Below are 21,005 nucleotides of genomic sequence, written 5' to 3'. Positions count from 1 at the left end.
CCTTGATTGCATTCAGCTCAAAATAATCCTCATTGCTAGAGTGACATATTTTGGGGAAGCTTATTCTAAGCCTTTTCACTACCAAGCTGTCCACTCCCCTATATCATGGAATATCATGTATCAATATGTATGGGATAATTTTTTTTGTTAAGTTAAAATAAAAATTAAGTAAAATATTCTATATGCTTATATTTTTCAAGATACATAATATTTCTTACCAAAAGGGAGGTATCGGTGTTTTCTATGAAAACACTATATATATTCATGTTAGCATGGATGCCTATCAGCCCTACTACATTTCACAGAATAAAGTAACTTGTCATGTATCAAACTCTAAAAATGTTAACTTAAAATATGAGAGGAGAGAAAGAAAATATGCCCAGTTTTAATTTAAACTAACCATTTTGCGATATATTAACTAAACTTATACTTTTGTTTCTGAATATACTTGTCAGTTTTTGTTTCTAATTGATCCTAATTTAGCTGTCAGAAGGGCATTTAGTTTGCTATGTTTTTCAAAGGTACATACTTTGTGATTTTGCTGGTAACATTTTTTTTTAAGTTTGATTTTTTTCCAACTTTATTGAGATATAATTGACGTATAGCACTGTGTAAGTTTAAGGTATACAATTTGCTTATTTGATACACTTATATATTGCAATATAGTTACCACCATAGCCTCATCTCATACCTCCATTTATCACATAATAACCATTTTTTCCTATGATGAGAACTTTTAAGATCTTCTCTTTTAACAACTTTCAAGTATTTAATACAGTATTACTGACTATAACCATTTATTAATTTATAAGTGGAAGTTCATAGTTTTGACCAACATCTCCCCATTTCCTCTATCCCCCCGTGTCTTTTTCTAACTTTCTACATATGAAAACAAAATGAAACAAAAACTCTCTGAAATTTTTCTCTTTATTTCTTACAAATTTTCTGCCTATAATTATTTAAAATTACTGAAAATCCCTAAGTGAAACCAATAAGCTTTTCTTTTTATAAATCAGACAAATAATCCAAGGAGATTGCACACACACACACACACACACACACACACACACACCTATGTACACACACAATTAATAAAAGAAAAATCAAAAGTCTAGAAAATTACAATACTGGCTAAAAACAGTAGCTTCTAACAACAAGAAATGGAAAGAGGAAAGGAGAGAGAGCAGCAGACAGAATTTTCTTATGTAAGGACATATTTGGATAATGGGATGATAAAAATAGTTTTTTAAAAGAAAATTTTTCAGTGCCCTTGCCAAAAAAGTAATATTCATCTTCCTTTAGTATTTTTCTAGCATAATCCATCTTATTAACAAGAATATCCATTGTAATTTTTCTAATCACTGTCTGCAAATTTTAAAGGCAACATCCTGAAATAGTGCCAAAATAATGTTCAATCATAATTTTGTTAGAATTAGTACATCTCTTTAAAATAAAACAAAAATGTGAAGTTTCTACATCACAAATTATCATATATTGTCACAAAATCTGCCAAGGTGTTTTCACGTTACAGAATCTGTTGGCAGATTTCCATTTTTAACAGTAGGTCTGGGCTTTTTGTGACAGTGACAAGAACAATTCTAAAATCACTGAGGAATGGAAGAAACAAAAAGCATGTGTCATTCTCTATTTGTGGTCTGACAGAGATGACTCACCTTCCCAGAATTATTATATGACATTTATTGAGTCCCCATGTACCAAATGAAATATAAAACCAGTTAAACTTGTCCCTATGGGAATTAAACTAGTAAAACAGGAAATTTATATCTTGCCTATTCTCTTAGTTTAAGATACATGAAATGCTTTTTGTATGTCAGGTACTTGCCTGGCCTCTGATAAAATATAAATAGAAAATATCTAGTCCCTGCCCTCTAGGAGCTTCTTTCTCTCCCTTTACCAATGACTGGTCTAGAAAGGAATCACACTCTTAAACAAATTCATGAAAAATGAAACAATATAGTCATTCCCTAAGGAAAGAATGATTTATTTGGTGTATTGGAGTAGAAACGTGATCACGAATTACCACTCACAAGATTAAAAATATACAGTGGAAAAAGAAAAAAAAATAAAAAAGAACAACTGTAAGAAGTTATGAAGGCTTGAAAGATCTTTCTTCCCTATCAAAGGTAGGCATAGACAGAAAACCAGGAGACAGAATATGGAGATTTCTCTTTCTGTGTCTTTCTTTCTAAAGTAATGAAGCTACTTGGATAATAAAGGTTTAGAGCTTTGTTATTGTAATCATGATATTTTAATAAAGAATATTTACTTTTCAGAGGTACAAATTGAAATATTTACTGATGAAATGATTCTGATATCTTGGATTTTCTTCCAAATAATCCAGTGGTGCCTTGAGGGTAGGGAAATGGGGAATTTTATAGATGAAGCAAAATTGGCTATATGTTGATACTAGTTCAAACTAAATATATGGGTCCTTAGGGGTTCATCAGACAACTCTCTTTACTTTTGTGTTTACCTGAAAATTTCCATAGGAAAAATTAAAATGTGACATATTCATAAACTAATATGTATTTGAAGAAGGTACAATCTTTGCTATTTTTTGGTATTGCTGTCTCTAGCTCCGAGTCTGAATTCCCTAAGTGTGAGGGCTTTGTATTTCAGCATTCATCACAGTGAATATAAAAAGAAAAAAAACAAACAAACCCAACTTCATAAATACAAAATTGAACCAACTGATTAGATGAAATATTTGAATTACTAGTAAATTAAGAAAAGGGCAATAAGCATTTTTTTTTTCTTCCACTTAGGTAAGTTTAGAGTTGTAAACTATGTCAAAGACTAAATGGTAGGGGCGCCTGGGTGGCTCAGTCAGTTAAGAGTCAGCCTTCAGCTCAGGTCATGATCCCAGGGCCCTGAGATTGAGCCCATGTTGTTCCCTCTCTCCCCCTGCTCCTCACCCCCACTCGTACTCTCTCTCTCCCTCTCTCTCTCTGCTGTCTCTTTCTCAAATAAATAAAAATAACCATCTTAAAAAAAAAAAAGACTGAATGGTAGAAACCATTTTCCTCCAACTTTAGAAAAGTGATTTTTTTTTTTTTTATAGACAGTGAATAGAAAATAAGTGCAATGCCAGGAATGGAAAGATCCCATCAAAATGGTCAGTAGTTATATGAGGATCAAATGAGTGAGCTAACCAGGTTTGAAGTGCAGGCAGCATTAGTGAGTTAGTTTAACTGTACAAAAGACATAGATTTGTTATGAACATTTAAAAGATCTGGCATGAGTTACAGAAGTGTTTTGAGATTTTATATCCCGGACAATGATAAGAAAAATTATTGAAATATTTAGAAATTTATTAAATTACTGAATAAAGATAATTCAAAATTCATTTACTAGAAATATAGAAAATATAACAGATGATTACCATCAAGGTTAATGAATATAGGACTTGGAAACTGCTGTATTTTTAAAGCATGGTAATAATTTAACCCTTATTTCTCTGGTGAATTAAGAAATTCTTAATATTTCCTTAAATATAAAGTCAGTCATTTATTGAACGTCTACTGCATTTTGAGCATAATTCAAGAGGGGCTGAAAATATAGAGAGATAGGAGACACCTTATGTATATAATCCAACTGAATTTAAGAACCCATAAAAGTTTCTCTTGTGTCATCCTGGGACAACTCTGCCCATTTAGGAAACCCTGGGTAGAATTTATTTAATGCTATCATTTGACAGTAATGATTATACTTATTGATGTGTGGGAAAAAGCAATGCCCTGGCAGTAGTATTTCAAATGACAATCTTTAACGAGTTGTGTGAACAACACAGAGAGCAGATGTTTCTTAACGATAGTAAGAGACCCTTTACAATACGTTTCAGATGTCAAACCCATTTTTGCTTAGCACTCCTTCTTGTCTCTTATGAGTAAGCATAATCTCTCTTAAACATATGGCCCAAAATGGAGTAAGTCTGGGAAATCCCATTTATAACTTCAGTCTATGTTATTGGGGGAAAAAAATCTTCTGAATTAGTAATAAAAACCATCTGTTCTCACTTAGAGGAAATGCTTCACACTGATGAAGTGAGACTAATATTCAGCATTTTATAAAAGTATACAGAAAAATATAATGGAACAGTTTCTTTTTTAACAAGATGTCAAGTCCATTTATTCAAATTATCCAATCAATCTTCAAAGTTTAAATGTTAACAGGCTTTAAAATATCTGCTAAAGAGCAAGACCTGTATTCCTTTTTACATTCTTATTAATTCTCATAAAATATGTTAAATATCAAGATATTTATTTTCAGAAATTATGTATCTTTGGAGTGCCTGGGTGGCTCAGTTGGTTAAGCATCTGCCTTTGGCTCCAGCCACCCCCCCCCTCCCCACTCCGGGGCCGAACTCCCTGCTCAGTGGGGAGACTGATTCTCCCTCTCCCTCTGCTGCTCCCCCTGCTTGTGCCCTCGCATTCACTCTCTCTCTCTTATAAATAAATAAAATTTAAAAAATATATATATTTATCTTCTTTAATTTCATAATTTGTTCATAATAATAAGCTATTTCAAAATCATAATTGCTGAGTTTCCTCAGTTTTTTCTCAGTCTTTTTAATCTGCTTATAATAGTAACACAGATTCAAAAGAATAGTAATACAAGTTCATTGAAGAAAAGTTTCATAATACAAATATGAAGTATAGTAAAGAAAATTAAAAGCACTCATAATCTGACCACGTGGTTATACCTACCTTTAAAATTTTGGTTTCTTTCTTTTAAGCATCATTTTGAAATTTCACTTCTATTTTTATCAAAGTTTTATGCATTCATAGTTTTAAAATCAAATAGTTTTATAAATTGTACAAACTAGCAATCAACTATGCAGCATTTCCCAGTCTCATTACCGTTTCCCAGATGCAGTTAATTTAAACTTTTAGCTGTTCCTTGTCACTTCTTTCTCTCCCTCCCTCCCTCCCTCTCTCTCTTTCTATATATATATATATATATATATATATATATATATATATATATATATATATACATACATACATATGTGTGTGTGTGTGTGTGTATATAATACTTCTATTTCCTTATAATTCAGCTTCATATATTATCTCTCCCTTCCAAACATGAACAAAAAGAGCTTGGATTTCTTAAATAGCTTACAGACTTCCCACCTAATACATATTTCCTACCCCATCCTTCCATTATGGTTATATTACAATTATATTTAATTTCTTCATTATTCTTTACATTAAAATTACTATCATATACATTTTAAAGTTGGTTAAACCAAGTAGTGTATTACATGGTTACATTATCTTATACAACTTTCTAGTCTCCATGGAATTAGTCATTATCTCTTTTTTTCTCTCCTTTGCTTATGGTACCTATCACTATTGCATTATATTATTTTCTTAAGAGATATGTGTATGTCTTCTCACTAGCATCCCCCAAAATATTCAAGAAAGTAAGCTTTTACAACTTTACATTTCTGAAAAATGCCTACTTTCTATCATTGCTTTATTGTGTTATATTCTGGGGGATCTCCTCAAATTTATCTTCCAATTTTTTCTATTGATTTTTAAGCTTTTTGCTACCATATTATAATTTTCTGAAGCTCTTTTTTGGGACATTCCTTAGTATTTGTTTCATGATTATATATTATTTTCCTATATTCTTTCTGTTTTCTTCATTTTCCTTTTCAATGTATTACTCTTTTTGTCTGGGCCTTTCATGTTGGAGCTGTTCCTCAAATATACGGTGTTATTTCATTGTCCTTTGATAGCCATAGTGGGATATCTCTGCTCAGGATGCTGGCTTTTCCTTAATTCCCTTTTTCCTTTGGTGTGTTCACCCTTAGCTCTGACTGGTGTTTTGAAATCCGGATTTTCTGTAGATCAGCTTCTCCATAGTATACTCCTCATCTTCTGTCAGCATATGTAAGGGCTTCTTAAATCAGACTTTCAAACAAATCTTCATTTTTTCAGACTCACCCATACCCTGCCAGCAGTGATACCTGCCATCTCTAATTCCTGGGCTCTTCCGAGATTCTGCAGTAGCAAAAAATTATAGATCCTTAGCATCCATCTTTCCCAAATCTGATGAGTTATTTATTACTAGTATGTCAAAATTGAAACTTCAAATTATTGTTGACATCTCTGCTATAATTTCATTTTTAAAATTTGTGTGTGTGTTTTAATGTCTTTATTTTCATTCATGTGGAGTATTAGAAGGGTGTGATGATAAATGTATTTTATCTTTCGTATTTAACTGGAAAACTTTTCAGATTTTTTTTCTACTTGTTCATACACAACTAACATGCCCTGCCAGCTCTATATTTCCAAGTTTCTACTAACATAAGACATGCACATATTAGCCATTTATGCTTATGCATAAAATACCAATTCTATATAAAAACTCATTTTTGTTTTGTTAAACAATGACTCTGACGTTTATTGTGAAAATTGTTACCCAGTACATGCTTGTATGTACAGTTACCTCAGAAATAAACAAATGTTGAATGGTGATCTTGCAGCACAAATTCCCAGATATTAACAAAATGCTTAATTTTGATAGTGTAATGGCGAAATTGTCATTTATTATCTATTATATGTAACTGTAATAAGAAATCATTAAAATTCAAAACTATAGCAGAGGGTTCCATTAATAAAAATAGCAGGATATCCATGATTTATAATGGAAGTTAATACCACCCAAACTATTTTCCTATAAGCAAATTTTAGAATCAATTATTTTGAATGGAATGTAATATGTATGATGTATACATCTATACATGCATACATACGCATATATGTAAGACATTCAATCAAACCTAATTCAAATTGGATAGGTATTTGTATCATAATACTTTTCCCACTCTTCCATAGTGGGAAATGACACACAGTCATTAAATATACCGGTTTTTATGGCTATATAAATATATAAATTTATGTCATGATTTCAGTGGTACTTTATCAAATGACTATATCATAATTTCTCTCAATATCCTATAATAATTGGTCATTTCAGATATTTCCAATTTTCACAAGTATAAATAAAGTTATTTCCTTAGAATGGATGACTAATGGAGCAGTCACTAGATTTTAGGGAGATGCTAACAAATAAAATAAGTAGGGCAACATTTTTTTCCAACTTTACTCAATAACCTCAAAGCTTTAGACTTTGTTAATATAATTTATAGATTTAAATCAAGAGCTCTGGTATTCATTTTTAAAGTGTTGATTTTGGGGCACCTGGGTGGCTCAGTCAGTTAAGTGTGCCTTTGGCTCAAGTCATGATCTGGGGTCCTGGGATTGAGCCCCATGTCAGATTCCCTGCTAAATGGGATGTCTGTCTGCTTCTGCCTCTCCCTCTGTACCTCCCCTGCTTGTGTTCTGTCTTGTGCACTCTCTCTCTTGCAAATAAATAGATAAAATCTTCTTTAAAAAATCTTGATTTCAAGAATAGGTTTTGAAACTCGTATCAAGCTTTGTAACACCATCTTCGATAATTTTTTGAACATGTTTAACTAGTTTCAGTAATATCATAAAATAGATTATATCTGTTTTCTTCCATTGTTTCATTACTCGGACTTATTTTTTAGATGGACGATCATGAGTCTTCAACAAACTATTTTAAAATAGTACTTGAACAGTTTATTTCTATTCCTACGTTTATGATAATATTGTTGTTTCTTTTGTACATGAAAGAAAACCTGCCTGATTCTAAATTTTTTTTCTAATGTCTTTCTCCCAGAACTCTGTTTTTAACATTTAACATTTTAACATTTTCTTCTAAAATTTTTTTGCAATAGAGGTGTGTGAAGTCAGTGTGAATTTTGTTCTATGTTCAACATGTTTTTTTTTTTTTTCTCAACACCACCAAGCAGTGCTCCCATTTTCAGAAGACATTGAGTATACCATGAATTTAATATAATTCTGAGCCTGTCTACCTGAAGATAGCGTCAGATCCCACAGATTAAGGGTTTATTCCCACAGGACTGCGCCCACTGCAGACACCAGTGTAAGTCCCGTTTTTGCTTCTGACAGACTGGCTGTAAACCAGTTCCCGTGACCCTTTCCTCTGGTTTGTTTAATTTTCTTTAGTGGCTCAGAAAACTCAGAAATGTTAACTTGCATTCACCAGTTTATTAAAATGAATATTAGAATGGGTGCAGATGAACAACCAGACGAAGAGGTACATAGGGCGAGGTCTACAAGTGTTCCAAATGCAGTAGCTTCTGTTCCCATGGAATTGGGGTGTCCCACCCTCCCAGCATGTGGATGCATTTACCAACCCACAAACCCATCAAATATCTTTGTTCGGGAGTTTTTACGGAGCTGAGTCGGCAGGTTCCCCAGATCATTTTCTTCTTCACGAGGTTAGGGGGTGGGGCTGAAGATTCCAAGTTTCTAATCACTTGTTTGGTTACCTGTCCCATCTTAAGACTATCCAGAGTCCCACCTTGTCACTTCATTAGCATAAACTCAGATGTGCTCAAAGTGGCTTCTTATGAATATTAAAAGACTATCACTTAGGAAATTCTAAGGATTGTAGAAACTTTGTGCCAAGAACTATGGACAAAACCCAAATATATTACTTTTTATAACCCACTTTGTTTATAATTGTATTTTCCTGTCTTCAAGTTCATGTGAATATTGTCACGAGTGAAAATTGTCCAGAATAAGTCTAAATGGGTCTCTCCCACTAAATTTTTCCTATGGTTTTTACTCTTCATGTGCAATGTTTTCATCAGTTATGTAGTTAAAAATTTTATCTTTGATTACTGCTTTTGTTCCAGGTTTTTAGTCGTTTTATAGTTCGGTAGCATCTAAGTCTCCTCCATATCTTTTGTATTTTTACTTATTTTTATCTCTACAAATTTATGTGGGAGAGTGTCTCAAATCCTTCTCATCAGTAATTCAATGTTTGAAAATGGCAATAGTGTTCTTTACTGTGCCACTTGTAAATTTTAATTTTGTTTTTGCCTTAGTGGAATTCCTATAATCTTCCCTTATCTCAAATATCTTCCTTTTTATCTCAGTCCCTTGCTTTTTATTAGCATTTTCTTTTCTTTTGACTTTCTGCTACTCCTTCATAATATCTTTTTTTAATTTAATTTATTTTGCATTCTATAAACTTTAGATATCAGGTCATTTTCTAATATGTTCTTCTGTTTCTACCCATATTCGGAAGTGTATTATTCCCTAAGCCTTTGGAGGAAATTCATTTTCCCTTTTTCTGAAGGTACTATACATTAGAATTATGTTTCTATCTTCCCATTGTTTTTCTACATATATATATTTTTAAGTAGGCTGCATGCCCACCATGAAGCCCAACATACGGTTTGAACTCATGACTCTGAGATCAAGACCTCAACTGAAATTGAGGATCAGATGCTTATCCGACTGAGCCACCCAGGTACTCCTATGTCTTTTTTTTTTTTTTTTTTTTAATTAGCTCTACATCCAGTGTGGGGCTTGAACTCATGACCCTGAGATCAAGAGTCTCATGTTCTACTGCCTGAGACAGCCAGGCACCCCGTTCAATTGTTTTTCTACCTTAGAAGGCAAACCTGTTGTTAGATAATAATCATCATGTATGTTTTGCCTTTGATTCTACTCAGATGACTTTCTTAAACCTTCAGCTTAAAAGCGGAGTGATTTATATGTCTCTTAACCTGATTCTCAGTGTCTATGAGTCTTTCATCTACATGTTCTAGACCATGTGGTATTTTCTTTTAATCAAAATAGTTGCTTCTATGACATCTTAGCTTTGTGGAATATATGAAAAACTACAATCCCCTTCTTTTATCTCTTCCCTCTACCACATTAGGCATTGGGGAACTGTGCCTCCAAAGGTCAAATAACTTCTTCCAGTTTTTATTTCCTAAATTTACTGCCAGGTTGTTCAGTTGCTTCCTGGAATGGTTGAAGAAAAATGAATATTACAGCCCATAATTAGGGAAAGGGGGTTAAGGTACTCTCTAAGAAGTAATGCTCATACAGTCATGTACGATTACTTGGTTTGCGGTTCATTTCGATTTACTACTTCTGAACTAGGGAATAGACAATGAGGTTGTGAAAACAATACATATTAACTTCTATTTTAATATATTTACTTTATTTTCCCTGGCTAAATATTCCTGTTACTAGTTGTGTTTCTTCATCCAGGCCCATTGGCCTCGTAATTATAGGATATCTCTCATTAAAGTTGGGGCAAGTTTTCCAACATTACCAGAATTTAGTGGGGATGTGAATTGTCACCTTGTATTTCTTCTGAGTTCCTTCCAAGTCATTTTAGTGGGGGATGCTACATCAGGGACTTACCTTAGGAACCATTTAAATCAAGTTCCTCAGCCTCTTATGTCCTTCAGTCAAATGGTACAATTCCTTTTCCTGGTTCACTTGTCCTGTTTGGACCTAAGGAATATATTCTTTTAATGAAATGCTCTAGTTTTATTGCCTCTAAATTGTAATGCTATCAGGCCAGTCTTTAAAATGATTTACCTAAACTCTTTCTCTTTTAGTGCCAGATGAATTGCCTTCATCTCTTTTTCTGAAGCTTCTGATAAATCTCTGCCTTTTCTATTAGAAAACATAGAAAATGCAAAGTAGTATCCAGAAATTAAAAACAAAAAGAACTTTGTTTGCCAATAGAGTAGCATGTTGAGAATTAATATTTGCCCCAAGGAAAATGGTTTCTCCTGTGAAGTTTATTTTTTTAGTATAATATGTATATCTCTTTATGAGAGAAAAACAAGAATCTAAAAGTACATATTTCTCAAAAGAGAGAAACATTAAAGTAGTTTTATTTACAAATAAAACCTCCCATGGGGTTCCATGTCCATGGTCCCCTTTCATCCGAGCCAATAGCGAGAAATACATAGACAGCCAAAGGAGAGCAAAGGAGAACTCACTTTCTTTTGGTTTTATTTGTAAGTCCAACAGTTTTAGTGCTTTAAAAATTGTTTATTTCTCGGTGGGATTCTTCCAAGGAATGATATATTCTCTATTAAACCCTGATGATTTAAACCCCTCAAAGAGCATCACCATTTATCTCCTATTGAGGTTTTCCCCGTGCACTTTCAGTTGAAATCAGTGGACATGTGGGTGCTTTCCATAGTTTGTCTATTGTAGACATTGCTGCAATAAACATTGGGGTGCATGTGCTCCTTCAAATCACTAGTTTTATCCTTTGGATAAATACCCAGTAGTGCACTTGCTGGTCATAGAGTAGCTCTATTTTTAACTTTTTGAGGAACCTCCATACTGTCTTCCAGAGTGGCGGCACCAGCTTGCATTCCCACCAACAGTGTAAGAGATTTTATTTATTTATTTATTTATTTATTTATTTATTTATTTATATTATTGTTCATTTATTAAGATATTATTTATTTAATTTTGGGAGAGAGAGAGTGACATGTGCACACAAGCGGGGTGGGGGGGATGCACAGAGGGAAAAGCAGACTCCCCACTGAGCAGGGAACCTGATGTGGGACTCGATCCCAGGATCCTAAGATCATGACTTGAACCTATGGCAGACACTTAGCTGACTGAGCCACTCAGACACCCTGAGTTTAACAGCAATCAAATTCCTGAGTTCCTGAAAGAAAGGAAGTTACATTTTTTGGATCTTTCAACTATGGAATTAGCCCCAAAGTTCCGTTCAGTAACATGTAGACTGGAGAGAAGTTAGAATTTGAGATTCAAAAAACATAAATAGTTCTTTCCTTGGAAGTGCTATTAGTGGGATATAATCGCCACTACCCACATAAAGGATAGTAGTGCTAAGGGTGAAGAACAGGGTAAAGGCTGTATTTCAAAGATTTAGAGAAAAAAAAAATTGACAGCAATTGATGGTCATTTGAATGTGGCAAGTGAAGGGAGGGAGATGTACTTATGTAACTCTGGTTTCCACCTTGAATTAAATAGGGGAAATCACAATCGATATAGGGAATACCAGATGAAGAACAGGCTTGGGCTTTGAGAACATTATCTTGAGGTTAGTGTTAGATTTGTTAAATTTCATGGACCTAGGAAATGTCTATGCTGAAAATATTTAAAAGGCAGTTTAAAATATTGGCCAGAGTTCAGAAAGTGTGTTGAAGATCAGTGTTCTAGAGATATAATCTGATCAGTTTTACCTCTAAAATATATCTTGGGTCAGTCCCTTTCTCCCCATCCCCATCACCAGTGTCCTTGTCTAGCTAATCATCACAATTGCTATTCTGGTTGCAACTGTAGACAGTCTCTAACTTCTGTCTCTAACTCTATAAATTGTGTTCCATAAAGCTGCCAGGGTGATAATGCTCTAAGAATGGGATTATATCACTTCTCTGCTTAAAGGCACTAGGTTGCAATTAAATAAAAATTCATGCTCCTTGCTGCATCTTTAAAGGCCTTGCAAAATCTGTTTCCTTGGATTCCAGACCATTCCTGTGTGATTCTTGAGATTTAAGGCTAACTAGACTTTCAGTTCTTCAAGCTGTTTTACCTCAGATTTGTCATGTGTGATTTCCTCTGCCTGGAAAGTTCTTTTCCAGTATGTTACCCCTAAATCCTATCCCACCCTCTGTGCTTACCCGTGTCAATATTTTTCTTATCCTTCATTTCTCAGAGAATGATCTGATCACCCCAACTCCTCACATTCTTCACCCTATTCCACAACTCAGCACTGTATTTTCTTGATACGTGGCACAATGTATACATATATATTTTTTAAAATTGATTTTCTGATTTGGGTCTAACTTGTCCCCTAGACTGTGTGGTTGATGAGTGTAGGGACCACCGCTGATTTGTCCCCAGCATACATATAGACCAAATGCCCATACTCTTCAGTTGCCCAGGGCTGTTCCATTTTGTGCCTGCTGACCTGACATGATTGTTACCAACACCTTCTTACTTGTTATCAACAGCTATTACACTCTCACAATTGTCTCCGTTTGGATGATAAATTACATGCCAGCTCATCATGTATACTAGACACTCAATAAATATTTGTTGAATAAGTGAATAAATGGGAGGGTCTAACGCATATGTTTAAAAAAGCATAGAAAAAAGAGGAGAATGTGAAGTGCAATACTATAGCTCACTGACAATGTAAAATAAAAAGAGTTGAAGAAGCTATTTCATCCTGGAAAGTATGAAGGCTTGTGTATGTGTTTTGTGAGTGTGTAACAATATTAACTTTTTAAGAACTCATTAAACCTGTAGATGGAATGGTCCATAAAGGTCTCTCAAATTACAGTCTCTCAAAATATAGTTTTAATTCTATGTAGTTTGCCACTGGTAACTAGATGTTGTATCTTAAAACATTTTTTTTTATTGTTATAAAGATTTCTTTGCGTCTAGCTAACTTTTCTTCTCTTGAAACTAAGGTCTATTACTGCTGTTCTGCTAGTTGGTAGATGGTAATTGGAAATGGAGGAGGAACTAAATCCTTCTAATCTTCTATGTGATTGAAATCTGTAATCAAAGTAATATTTATCTTAATAGGCCCATTTTTTTCATTTTCAAATCATTAGAAAATTAGTAGAAAAATAATACTAGAAAATTAGTAAATGTCATTAAAGTTTTTTCTTTGTAATTATTTCTTTAAATGCAGATTTTTAAGAGTTTAAAAATTCAGAGTATTTAGGTATTTAATATGTATGAGAGAATAGCTGGAATTTCTTTCAGATAATTTACTTTTAAATATATATCTTTTTCTCTATTTTGACACTGAGAAGTGGTATTACTTCATACTATTTTAAAATATTATTCAGTATTCACTCAGAAAAATATTGTGTCCACTGGTCATATACATTTATATGACTATAACCTTAAAATATATTTCTCTAAAATATTTAAAATATGTAGACATTCGGACTTCAATAATTTTTTAAAGAAAGCATTTACAGGCAGAATTTTAAAAATAACTTTGCAAGCTGCTAATGAATATAACATGTTTTGACTTATAATTTCAGAATTTTCACTCCATTTAAATGCAAAGAAAAACTAGAAAATTATTTCACTTAATTATAACACATTTTCTCATTAGTATTCAAAATATATTTCATTTATCCAAAGCAGATAACTGGAATAACTCCATTTGTCTAGAAAATATCAAGAAACACCAAGAAAGCAATGTTTCAATGTATATGTATTTATGTTGTAAACATTTGTACATATGTATAGGTATGCCTATATACTCCAAAAACAAACACACGCACACACATATATATGCACATGTCTTTCACATACATCTATACATACATGCCCAGGTCTTTCACTTACATTGATACGTACACACATTGTATATACGTGTATGTGTGTGCTCATGCACATTTACATTTATGTGTGTATATATCCAGGAATGGTGCCGAAATGGTTAATTTTATTTCAAACGATAAACAACATAGAAAAATAAGCAACCCAAATTATAAAATGTAGTTACTTTGTGCTTCAGCATTAAAAGTAACAAAGTTTATGTTTTGTTAATATTTAAATACTAACACTATATGTGAATAGTATTTATTGATGAATGGGGCCTGGAATAGAGGAGGCAGGTGGGTATAAGAAAGTACATGGGCTTTGGCATCAGATAGATCTGACTTTGAATATAGGTTTTGCCACTTACATAATCTTAGAAGTTATTTACCTCCCTGACCTTCAATTTCTCCATCTACTAAAGTAAAACTATGTATTACATGATGTACCAACAGAAGTGCTTTGTTAAGCAATGCAAAATGTGATTTCTATACTCAGTGCTCAAACCTGTGGGGTTCAGATTCACCTGTCATGTTCTTAAAGGAAATTCACAGACCCAAGTACTTTCAGAGTAGGATTATTGGGATGGTCTCAAAACCCTGACCTATGAGAACTAGCAAGATTTATCCTGGGAAAAGAAACAACTAATGCATGAAATCTAACTTCAAAATCCAAAGAGCTGACATTTAGGAATACTTACTTTTCTCTCTTGGTCTATTTGGGTAGGTGGAATTATGAAAATTGAGTTTTGAACATAATATAAAGTAGGTAGGTATTATTATATTGCAGACCCTGATGACAGACTGTGAATCTATTCAAACTCTGAAAACGATATAAATTGCGTAAAATATGTATTACAGAAACTATAATGTGAGTAGAAAAAAATAACAGCAACATTTCTCTAATTTCAGGAATTAAGGCAAATAATTGAGTAATATCATTAAAAATTAAAGTTTCAAATCAAGAATATTGGAAAGGGTTAATATAGAAAGAAAGAGAGGTCTTTGTTAGGATAGAAGAAAGAAAGATTGATTATATTTAAAACCTTAACATGGAAAGACAGGCAGTTAATAAACTTTATGTCTAATGGTAACAGTCCATTTAACCAAGTAGCAAACTCATTATGTACCCAGTGCAACTCTGTGCATTTTATTTCTAGTATGCCATTTAATATTTACAACAATGTGGAATGGGCAATAATATATAATTGCCATATTGAAGATGAAAAAAATGAGGATTGAAAAAAAGAAAAAAAATGAGGATTAAAACAGTTAAATAATTGCTTAAGGTCACACATTTGGTAGAGCAAAGATTTAGAATCAGAATTATTTTACATCAGAGTTTGAGCTTTTAACCATTTTACAGCTTCTATAGAGTATCAGTTTTTGTGTTTTGTTTTTCACTCCAACATTTCACATTGACATTTAACTTCTCAAATAGTTTGGCTACATGTTTATGTGTACCAACAATTCAGTAAAGAATCTGACAAATGTAAAAATTTCAAAAAAATTCCTCGATTAATTTTCTATCAAATGCTTGTAAATGTTCACAATTATTTTTCACTGTTATTTTAACTTTAATGAATTAATTTTATGGAATCTATTAGTTTGCAGGTAAATTATATAGTGAAAATTACATTCTTCAGCTTTTTCAGATTCGAATTGTATAGATTATAGATTGTGACATATGCGTTGTCACGTGTAGCCATTAATTTTAATGAGATCAATTTTCCCAAGTCACAAATTGCTGGTCTTAATTTTATTATGAAGTCTTAGTTTTTCTGTCAAATTCAAATTTTACCATATAAGTTTAAGTCAGTGTCCATCCTATTTTGTTCTGATTGTATTGCTGGCATCTAATTTTTTTGAGGATCAATATTTATATTTTCAGACTTGTTAACAAGATGCAATTCCTCAGTAAATTTTGAATCTATTATAAGATTTATTATTATGGTTTTAACTATCATCACTAGCTAATTGAATGAATCTCATGGACCTGACCTTGGAGGTGTACCAGTGCCACCTACGTAGAGAAGAGATGCTTCTATTCCTTCCTGGAGATTTCTGTTAGGGGGCTCTTGATAGCTATCAGCTTGGAGTAAAGATCAAGTTCAGTGCTGTGGGATTTTTAGAAACAAACAACTGTGCTGTCTGGATTTGGGTTGGATTTTTGTGATGAGGGTGGAATCATGAAATGTTAAACAGTTTTTAAGCATTCACCAAAAATGTGTGTCCCCTGGATTGAATCTGAGATGAGAAAAAATGAATTTATGCCTCCATCACCAATATTTCAATTAGAATTTTTGCATTTCTAAGAGACATACCACACTTCCAGTTTTGTAGGTTCGTAACTAAGTTCTTTTGTTGTTGTTTTTTAGTATTTCATAATCATAGACTTAACTCTGCATTCCAGCTAGACTTGGGAGTAAGAAAAATATGGAACCCATAGAATTGCAGCAAGAGCACAAAGATTATAGGATGTTTTGAGCAGATGGGGGTAAAGGGGTACTCTCCTGAGCCATAGAAGGAATGGTCTAGTAGTCAAGATAAAACAAGTCAAATTTATTAGATTTGTCACAGTCAGCCATGGTGATCCAATGGCTGGTCTTGCCATTCCTGGACCCAAGCCACTCCATTGCTTCCATAATATTCATGTCGCCTTTCACCTTGCCAAATACCACATGCTTACCATCCAACCACTCAATCTTGGCAGTGCAGATGAAAAACTGGAAACTGTTTGTGATGTGTCCAATGTTTGCCATGGACCAGATGCCAGGACCCATGTGTTTCAGGATGAAATTCTCATCATCAAACTTCTCCCCATAGATGGAATTGCCACCAGTGCCATTATGGTGTGTGAAGTCACTACACTGGCACATAAATCCCAGAATAATCCTGCGAAAGCAAGACCATTAAAACCAAATCCTCTCCCTAGTGCTCAGAGCATGAAAGTTCTCTGTTGCCTTTGGAACTTTGTCCCAAGGGCTCACTGTCCACAATGATGTTGAAGAACATGGCAGGTTTGACCATTGGTGGGAGGCGCGGGTGGCTCCCAGGTGGCGGCATCTGCAAGGCCTGTAACTAAGTTCTGAATCAAGTCATACATCTCAAGATTACAACTGGAACTTTGAAGCAAGTTTTCTCCATGTTTAAGCTTATGCACAATGATTAAACCCAAGTATGGATTTATATGGAGCCAGTGTATATGAGTGTATGATATTCTCCAGAAGTAATATTCAGTCCCGCTGGTTCCAATAACCTGGTCCTATGATTAAACATAGGCAAATGAAATAGAAAGTATAGACAAAGATTTCTCAGTTGCTAACAAAAACATTCTGGAAATAATTTGCTTTGGTTTCTATTCGGTTAGAAATGAAATCAGGATTGGCTTAAAGAGAAAATAGTAAGTGGAAAGGTCACAATGATACCAAATAATGTTTTTGTTAGAAATAAATGTACAGAAAAAGTGGAAATTCAGGAGGTAATTATGAGGAAGATTTTATGTTTTTTTTGTTTTTGTTTTTTTTTTTTTTTTAAAGATTTTATTTATTTATTCGACAGAGATAGAGACAGCCAGCGAGAGAGGGAACACAAGCAGGGGGAGTGGGAGAGGAAGAAGCAGGCTCATAGCGGAGGAGCCTGATGTGGGGCTCGATCCCACAACGCCAGGATCACGCCCTGAGCCGAAGGCAGACGCTTAACCGCTGTGCCACCCAGGCGCCCCGGAAGATTTTATGTTTAACACCTTAGACCGGAAGCAGTTCATAAGTATTTCAGTGTTTCTTTTAAAAAACCAAAGAATTTCGTACTTAAATGAGAAAACAAATAAAGGACAAAGAATACTTATCCTGAGTGGCTGCTTTACAATCTCTGTAAACACTCAAACACTTATTGCTTTGTGGCAAAGAGCATGGGTCATATACTAGATCAGAGCGCTTTGCACAATGTAGTCCTGTGTTTGATCAAAATGAAATGACTAATGCTATTATGTGTCCTTTTGAAAATAAAAAGTTAGCACAAAGGCATGATAATGTCTTTTATTTTAATGATTTTATAGTAATAATTTTATCTGTCCAATATAGGAAGAGATCAGTAAAAATGGCAGGACTCTTTTACACCTTCACATATAATCAATATCCTTCACATATGATCATTATGGCGATGAAAGTTATTGGCTGCTTAAATAACCAAAAGTGTACATTAGTGCCCTGGCACTCAGTTTTGTGACCAGTTTTATCATTTTAAGCTTAAATGCTTTTGAAATAAGTAATAGCAGAAGATCAAACAGCTGGGAAATCAGCATGCAGAGAGAAAAAGAGCAAAGCTGCAAAATGAATTTATAAATGTTACTGGAAGAGCTGAGAGAAAGTTGCTGAGAAGTCCAAGATCCAATGTACCTTAATAAATACAAGCTATATGAAAAAACGTCTACAAAGTGTTCAACACTATTTTGGACATACACCTACTACCTACCACCCCTTACCTTTCTTCCTGATTTTTCTCTGACGTATTAGAACTATTGAGTAGACATGATTCATAGCCTCTGAGGTTACTAGGTCAGGAAAATGGAACACACAATGTATTATATCCTAATATGCATGGTATCTATGAAGATTGTACATTGAAATAGTGATCATGTACATTCAGGTTTAATAAATAGGTAGCAAAATTGCGATTTTGATGAATTTCTCCATGAGAAGATAGAATACTGGGATTACTGCGTTTTACACAAAATAGAAGCACATTGTTTTCTTTTTTCATTTTAACCAAGCAGGAGGGTTTCTAAGCCCTCGCTAGGTTACCTTTGTTCACATTAGCCTGCCATTGTATTTTTTAAATTCACATTTTAATGGCAGTCATATAAACAATGCAGTAACTGCCAGCAATCAAATTACATTCTTATTCTGTCATTTAAGCATTATATGTTAAAATAATAAAAACAACTTTTGTACATGTTTATTCTGTTCTTCAAAGCAGAATTTCTTCTACGTCTTTCCTAGAGTCTTATGAGAAAAAGGTGGTCAATATTTGTTTTTTGATTGACGGAGAATATGAACAATGAAGTAGAGCCAGAGAGTAATTTTTGTGATTTGGCCACCTTAATGGCACCAGGTATTAAGAAAAAAATGTTTGGAGAGGAAAACGTTTGTGATATTTTCTAATCATAATGCCAATATAAAGGAAAGGTAGGACATACTGGATGTATATATTTTTCTCTACTCGGGAAAAAAGGCATAGTTTTATTTATTTTATATTCAGAATTGTAAAATCCAGCTGTGTTACAGGCTTAATTTAAGTGTAAAAATTATCCTTTTTTGCTTAATTAAGGTAGATAACACTATATATGTACATATTTAGTCAACATAAAACACAATTGTCAACAGCCACCTTAAAACAGCTTTACAAGATGGATATATATATATATATATATATATATATATATGGATTTATATGGATTTATATGTATATATATATCAACTTGTACATATGAATTGTGAGTAAATGTCACAAAAAGAAGATATGCCATGAATATTCAAGAAATACTTTTAGTCCCTTCTCCATGTGAGATAGACTGGTGGTGGATTTTCTTGCTCTCTGGTCTTACCAGATACTGAAGACTCAAGTGTCTCTTCCATGTTACCATAATCCTCCAAGAGGATTCCACATTACCATGATCATCCAGGACCCTACCTTTCTTAACTTTGGGACCTAGAAGCATCTTGGGACATTGAAGTTAGATGCCCATGTGGGCGGTTCAGATGGGACCCACCAAGATCTCAGGGCACACATTCCGCTTTTCTGGATGGTGCGTGGACACCAGTCAGTAGTAGGACCAGCTGAGCAGTTGAAGTAGCTATTCGGTACAGGCAACACTGGATGGCAAGAGGTCTGTGGGTGTGAGCCCTGCATTCAAATGTCTCTTTGATACTGACAAGAAATGACAAAGGAAATGAATTGAGGAGATTCTCAATGCTAACTTTCTGGCCCATCCAGATGGACAGACCTTATCTCTGGTTCCAGAAACCTCTGTGAAAGTCTAGATCAGGCATCCCCTTTGCTAGAATCAACAACACTATTAGGTCATCTAGGGAGTTTAGCTAACCTATTTACTTTTAATTATTTTCCAAATCTATTGTTCTGACATACAGTTAATTTGCTACGTTGTCCTTGATTCTTGATATTTTTTTCCAAATAAATGTAGTTTATCTAATTTTTTTAGGTTTGGCTTTTAGAAATATTATTTTTAATATAAACTTCAACGCCTATTTTTAAAAGTAAAAACTAAGCATTAATTCTTTTCTTATTGTATTTAGTTATGAAAAACTTTTTTTTTCAAGTTCTTATTTAAATTCTAGTTAGTTAACATACAGTATAATATCAGTTTCAGGTGTAAAATTTAGCGATTCATCACTTACAACACCCAGTGCTCATCACAACAAGTGCCCTTCTTAATACTCATCACTTATTTAACCTAGTCCCACCCACCTCCGCTCCAGCACCCCTCAGTTTGTTCTCTAGTTAAGAGTCTGTCTCCTGGTTTGCCTCTCTTGTTTGTTTTTTTTCCCCCCATGTTCATGTGTTTGTTTCTTAAATCCCACATATGAGTGAAATCATGGTATTTGTCTTTCTCTGACTGACTTATTTCACTTAGCATAATACACTTTAACTCTACCCACATTGCCATATGTATGCCTTTGACAAAGAGAAAGATCACTTACAAGGAAATAAAGACATTAATATTTTACCCATAACTTCACATAGGCACCGTGTTTGTGCT

At 33.7% G+C, this 21,005-nt stretch overlaps 1 protein-coding gene and 1 pseudogene across 1 annotated transcript in view; one reads left to right on the top strand and one right to left on the bottom strand.

Moving 5' to 3' along the window:
• LRP1B (LDL receptor related protein 1B) overlaps positions 1-21,005 on the top strand; it is a 1,450,575-nt gene that overhangs the window by 1,073,199 nt on the left and 356,371 nt on the right. The gene's annotated exons all lie outside the window — the stretch shown is intronic.
• On the bottom strand, positions 16,624-17,257 carry LOC113263402 (peptidyl-prolyl cis-trans isomerase A-like; annotated as a pseudogene).

Source organism: Ursus arctos, unplaced genomic scaffold, assembly GCF_023065955.2.
Source record: "Ursus arctos isolate Adak ecotype North America unplaced genomic scaffold, UrsArc2.0 scaffold_1, whole genome shotgun sequence".
NCBI classification, from domain to species: Eukaryota; Metazoa; Chordata; class Mammalia; order Carnivora; family Ursidae; genus Ursus; species Ursus arctos.
Note: the sequence above shows the minus strand (reverse complement) of the source record. Positions and strands in the feature narration are given on the sequence as shown.